Below are 6,328 nucleotides of genomic sequence, written 5' to 3' on the forward strand. Positions count from 1 at the left end.
TCCCTTTTGCTTGTTTAATGTTTAAATTACTTTCTTCTTTGCTTGTTTAGGAGAGGAAACGAGAGAGTAAGAGAGAAAGAGAGGGAGAGGGAGAGGGAAAGGGAAAGAAAGAGAAAGAGAAATAGAGGGAGAGGGAGAGGGAGGGGGAGGAAATAGGAGAGGGAGAGAAAGAAAAAGAGAGGGAGAAGGAGGGAGAGTGCATTCTCTCTCCCCCTCCCTCTCCCTTTTGCTTGTTTAATGTTTGAATCACTTTATTTTTTGCTTGTTTAGGAGAGGAAATGAGAGAGAAAGAGAGTGAGAGGGATAGGAAGGGGAAGGAAATGAGAGAGGGATATAAAGAGAAAGAGAGGGAGAGTGCATTGTATCTCTCCCTCTCCCTTTTGCTTGGAGGATGTTTAAATCACTTTATTTTTTGCTTGTTTAGGAAATGAGAGAGAAAGAGAGATAGAGAGGGAGAGGGAGAAAAAGAGAGGGAGAGGGAGAGGGAGAGGGAGGGGGAGGGGAAGGAAATGAGAGAGGGAGAGAAAGAGGGAGGGGGAGGGAGAGGGAGCGAGGGAGCGAGGGAGAGGGAGAGGGAGAAAGAGGGAGAAAGAGGGAGGGAGAGGGAGAGGGAGGAGGAGGGAGGAAATGAGAGAGGGAGAGAAAGAGAACGAGAGGGTGAGGGAGAGGGTGAGAGAAAGAGAGGGGAAGGGAGAGGGAGAGGGAAGGGAATGAAATTTAAGATAATATACGTATCGATAATGGTATGCAATGTGCTTTGCATACGGCCACGTACTTCATCAAAATTAACCCAAAATTATTGTTATAGAAGTGGAGATCCCTTAAATTGAGTATAGGATAATTTCTCTCAGGTCTTATGACTATGAGTAGAATTGATTGAAATAAATTTTATTTCTATAGTTGTAAAATTTCATAGATGGCGCGCATTAATTTTAAAATGGATTACTTATACTCAAAGCCGAGATATAACAAAAAATTATCTACCGGGACAAACAAATCGTTGAGCATGATACAAGGCCGAGATATAACATCGGAAAATCTCTCGACTACTATATACAATGCAAGGTTTATGGTCAACTTGCAAGTTGACGTACATCTCCAAAAAGCTATCCATTTAAGCCTCGTTTGCTGTAATGTAGATAAGATGGCAAACGAAGAAGGTCCTATTGTTCAAGACCGCGAGTCGTATCTTAATCAGCGTGTCCCATGTCCTTGCTCTCAATGCAAGTTGGCAATTAGACGAAAACGCCGATTGTCTATAGAACACGTACGACGATTTGGCGAGTTTCAACCTGAGATTATTGATCAGGCGATTGCAGATTTTCAGCAAACGGTATTTTCAAGTTAGCATTTTTCATGCATTGTACTCTCAAGCTAATTGAAAACCATACACAATAAGATTGGGTCTTGTTGGCAAATTTTGTGTCCAGGGGGGTGATGTCTCGACCCAAGGGGGAGTGCACCCTTTGCGGCCAATTAGAAGAGTTCGTGGACGTGAGATGGATGGATGGCAGGAGCCAATAGACCACTCGCAAGGCCCATCTATATCGTCAATGCCAGAGGAGACAGACAACCTTCCCGACTTGCCTACAATCTTGGAGCCTGAGATGGAGGCAATGATCGATGCATTGATTCCCATGGATGTTGAGACATCTGACCCGCTTAGAGAGGAAGCATCCATACCATTATATGATGGGTGCCGAGTATCTCGGTTGAAGACATTGCTTGCACTCTTAAGTGTGCAAGCGAAATACGGTTGGAGCGATACGAGTGTGACTGCGTTATTCAGGTACCTTGCATATAGACTTCATTGTTTTTTTTTAAAACAGTATTATTGTAAATATGGATGGATTTTTCAAGGTGTTTTATGATGTTTTCAGGTTATTGAAATATCATATATTGCCACCTGCAAACACCATGCCTGAGTCTCGTGATGATCCACGACATGTTTTACGGAAGCTTGGCATGGACTACAATAACATCCATGCATGTATCAACGACTGCATATTGTTTCGAGATGAATACGAGACTATGGAGACATGTCCAAAGTGTGGTGCTCACAGGTATCGACAGGACTTGCAAGGGCAGACCATCCCTCAAAAAGTCCTCAGACACTTTCCGCTCATCCCCCGCATAAACCACATGTTTCGCACGTCTGCCATGGCAAGCTTGACAACGTGGCATGTGCAGAATAGGTCTACGGATGGAGTGCAACGAATATCAGCAGATTCGCGCGCATGGAGCCACATTGACTCTACCTTCCCATGCTTTGCGCGAGAGCCAAGGAATCTTCGGCTCGGTCTCGCCATGGATGGTGTGAACCCATTCGGTCTGCGCTCGACTTCTTACAGTGTGTGGCCTATAGTGCTTGTCAACTACAACATTCCTCCATGGCTTTCTACGAAGAAAGGACATCTCATCCTTAGCTTGCTCGTCCCGGGCCGCTACAAAGTAAAAAATATGGACGTGTATCTTCGTCCATTAGTCGATGAGCTTAAGATTTTGTGGGAGGAGGGGGTCACGGTGCAAGATATGAGCAGGCGCGATGGTCGGCGGTCAGCCAACATTCGAGCCATTCTCATGTGGACGATACATGACTTTCCGGGATTGGGAGAGTGCTCAGGTGAGCAGACCTTTGTTCACGCCGGTAATATCTATATTTTATTTCATTCAATCAAGTATTCACTAGGTCGTGGATCGCCTTGCAGGTCTCGTTACCTCAGGTTATCATGCATGTCCATTGTGTGGGCCACAGTTAGACTCCCGAAGGTCACGAACCATGAAGAAGATGGTATATCAAGGACACGCCACTTTCTTGCCGGAGGATCATGAACTCAGGGAAGGTTTTCTTGGACGACCTCCAGCACGTATGAACGCTGCAAGCTGGTACGAGCTGAAAATGGTAAACCCGGAATCACATCCAAATGGAATGCGACGGTTCTCAGTTTTCTACGAGTTGCCATATTGGACCCACTTACAGGTCAACCACTTGTTGGATCCCATGCATATTTTCAAAAATGTGGGCAGCTTGCTATGGGACCACATCACAGGAAAGAGAGACACTATAGGGTCACGAATGGATTTAAAGGAGGTAGGTAAGATGGAGGCGCTTTGGCCGCAGTCGAGTGCTGAAGGGGGAGTGCAGCTTCCTCGCGCTCCCTGGGTTTTGTCTACCAAAGAAGAGCGCATTGTGAAGCAAGTAATCAAGTCTATCCGCACTCCGACGGGTATGATGCGTTCTCTCAGGTCCGCATTTTCTAAAGATGACCAAATGTCTGGGCTAAAATCCCATGATTGGCATAAGATATGTCAGGTTTGTGAACAGAATGGATTTTAATTAGCGTGGACATTTTGAAATTTGAAAAGTGACCATTATTCTTAATGCTTTCTCATTTGTGGCAGTTTGTCCTACCGATCGCGATCGCGGGATGCCTAACTCCAGAAATTCGCGGGGCCATTTACAAGCTGTCGACTTTGGTGCAATGGATCTCACAGAAAGAGATTAAGACGTCCTCTGTTGAATCCGCAAGGCGGGGAGCAGTTGAGACGGTCTGTCTCTTTGAGAAATACCTGCCCATTAGCATGCTCACGATACAAGTTCACCTTCTTGTGCATCTTGTGGACGAAGTGGAGATTGCCGGACCTGTCCATACGCGATGGATGTTCTTCCTGGAGCGCTTCATGAAAACCCTGAAAGGCTTTGTGCGACAACGAGCTCGTCCGGAAGGTAGCATGGCGGAGGGTTGGTTGGTGTCAGAGGCATTAGTGCATATCTCACAATGGCTACCAACGGTGGAACCAGACAATGAAATGCTATGGACGCTCAAGGACGATGACAGGCTGACTGGAGATGTGGTGGTTGGAAATGGGGTAGAAAAAAGAATGGATGCCTCAATGGAAGAGAAGGTGAATCGCTTTTGTATGTTGCACCATGCCTCCATCGAGACGTGGCTCGCCAAGTACCAGATTGCAAGGCAAGATCGAGAGGAAGCGCCAGCTGAATTCCGACGCAGTACGCGTCACCGACTGATTCGATATCCCGAAGGCATGGAGGAGATGCCGCGGTTTATGTCAACACGATGGTTACAAATTCGCCAGGACGTTGGAGTCAGCAGCGGGAGGCGGCGAGGGCATGAATCGAGGCCGGATCGGTACATCATCTTGGGAGTGGCGGCCACAGGACATATTTGGAGGACTTTGTAAGTTTCTCTTTTGTTTTGCTTATTTGTTTTTTTGAGATATTATTTGTACTGACAATCATATTTCTAACAGTTAGCATTTTGTTTTCTTTGCAGCACTCCATTACAAATCGCGATCCGCAAGGCCTTGAGACTCAATATGCAGAGAGGCACGGTCTCAGATCATTGATCGACCGATTGTACAGACGCGGCGGCGCAGTAAGTCTCTCATCTTTCATGTCCGTAGTTACCATGAGATATTTGAATGCATTATTGTATGGTGGATTGATATGTTGTTTCTTTTTCTGCAGAATCCGTTTGATGCTCCTTTGCAGAGGGACGAGCTTTCGGGGGACGACGATTTGTAGCTCGCCCTCGGATCCTTAGCGCTCACATACCTTTAGTTTTTAGTCGCCCGATCTATGTAGACATTTTCTATGTATTAGTGATATTGTTTTATGATTGTACCAATCGCATTTTATGCGATATCATGTATTTATTTCATCTATCAGTTTTATGATTTCAGTATAGATTCTTTTTGTTTGCAAACGCTTTGTATGCAGCAGTGCAGAAACTATTTTGTATGGCTCTCATACAGCACACAAAATTTTTTCCTCTGTTACCGTCGCTATTTGCGTCGCAAATTTACTGCAGGCGTCGCTATTGTCGTCGCTATCAGCGTCGCAAATTCTCTGTAACCGTCGCTATATGCGTCGCTATATGCGTCGCTATATGCGTCGCAAATGCGACGCATATAGCGACGCATATAGCGACGGTTATAGCGACGATTCCATGGCGTCGTCAATAACGACGCTTTTTGCGACGACGGGGGCAAATTTTGTTGTTTGTATTTTCGTCGCTTTAAACGTCGCTATAAGGTCTATATCTTGTAGTGAGACATCCTTCATTAATGGAAATCGAGATTACTTGCCAAACTAACATGCAAAACAAACATGACCTATATTTGAATATGAAACTTTTGGTGAGCCTATAACCAGTTCCTTTCATTGTATACATTAGGGCCAAAAACGCTTCAAAAAAGTCACTTGTAAGAAAATGATTAAGTTGCTAATTAGTTGAGATTTTGGAAGAATGAAACTACCAAATTTGGTTTCTTAAATGTGATTAATGAGAGAACATTGAGTTCATTGAAGAGGTCAACCACCATTAATTGCCCCTCATCTTTAATTTATGTTAGGGTCACCTTTTCAGCCGTTTTTGTCTTGGAACTTGGGAGAATTTGTGTTTTCAAGAAATGTTTGCTTATATCGTGTTTGTCTACTCCCATGTCTTCTTTTCACATACTCATTCTCCATTCTCTCTTGCCATTCTTTTATTTATGCTCGCTTTCTTATCACAGTGAGATTCATTTATCATTGATCTACTAAAATGTTTAGCAATGCCTCTGCAAGTAATATACATGCAAGCACATGAAATTACAAACTTACCATTCAGCTAGATCCAATTTATTCATCTTGGAGAAGTATACATCATCAAGTACTAATAGATGAAATGGAGGCCGATAGATTGCAAACTCAAGGAAAGAAACATATAGATTTGTGGGTGGATGGAAATATTTATCCCAAGGATACTTCAATAGGTAAATCTCCTTATTTTTTTAATATTCATGACTACGTGAGATATGTTGGGGAAGGTTATAATGGGATGCTTGGCTATTGTAGAATGTTATACTCTATATCTTACACATACATGGCTCAAATGAATGAAATGAAAAAATCATTATTTACTGCATAGACAAGCATGTTTTATCTTACAAATAAGATTGATGTTTTGGAAAATGCTAATAATTCATTACAAGAAAAGCTAGCACACTTAAAGAAAACTCCAATACGATTCGGAGAGACAAAGAGACCATTAAAAAATATAACTAGCTTGTGTGAGAGAGTAAAGAAAAGAAGATTGAATCTTGCAAAGAAATATGTCTCTAACATGTCAATCATTACTATTCGAGAGAGTGAGGAGAGAATCAGTCTGTGATTAGAGCGATGAGTAGCAGAGGTAGGGAATGGCAGGCATGGCCGGAATTCGTGAAGGTTTGAGTCTTCTTGCATCAAAGGGGCATGGTCTAGGTGCGCTATGTGCATTTTAGATGATGTAGATTGCCTTACGTTGTTTGGTTAGCAACTTTG

General features: G+C 43.5%; 1 long non-coding RNA gene across 1 annotated transcript; it reads left to right on the forward strand.

Annotated features, from left to right (window-relative positions):
• The first annotated feature begins 4,134 nt into the window (after nt 1-4,134).
• On the forward strand, nt 4,135-4,669 carry LOC148018863 (uncharacterized). Its single transcript, XR_015695029.1, has 3 exons — nt 4,135-4,199; nt 4,296-4,397; nt 4,490-4,669. It is a non-coding gene; the product is annotated as an uncharacterized LOC148018863 (long non-coding RNA).
• Nucleotides 4,670-6,328: the final 1,659 nt, after the last annotated feature.

This window comes from Lygodium microphyllum, chromosome 20, assembly GCF_053477565.2.
Source record: "Lygodium microphyllum isolate KBCC chromosome 20, Lygodium_microphyllum_v1.1.10, whole genome shotgun sequence".
NCBI classification, from domain to species: Eukaryota; Viridiplantae; Streptophyta; class Polypodiopsida; order Schizaeales; family Lygodiaceae; genus Lygodium; species Lygodium microphyllum.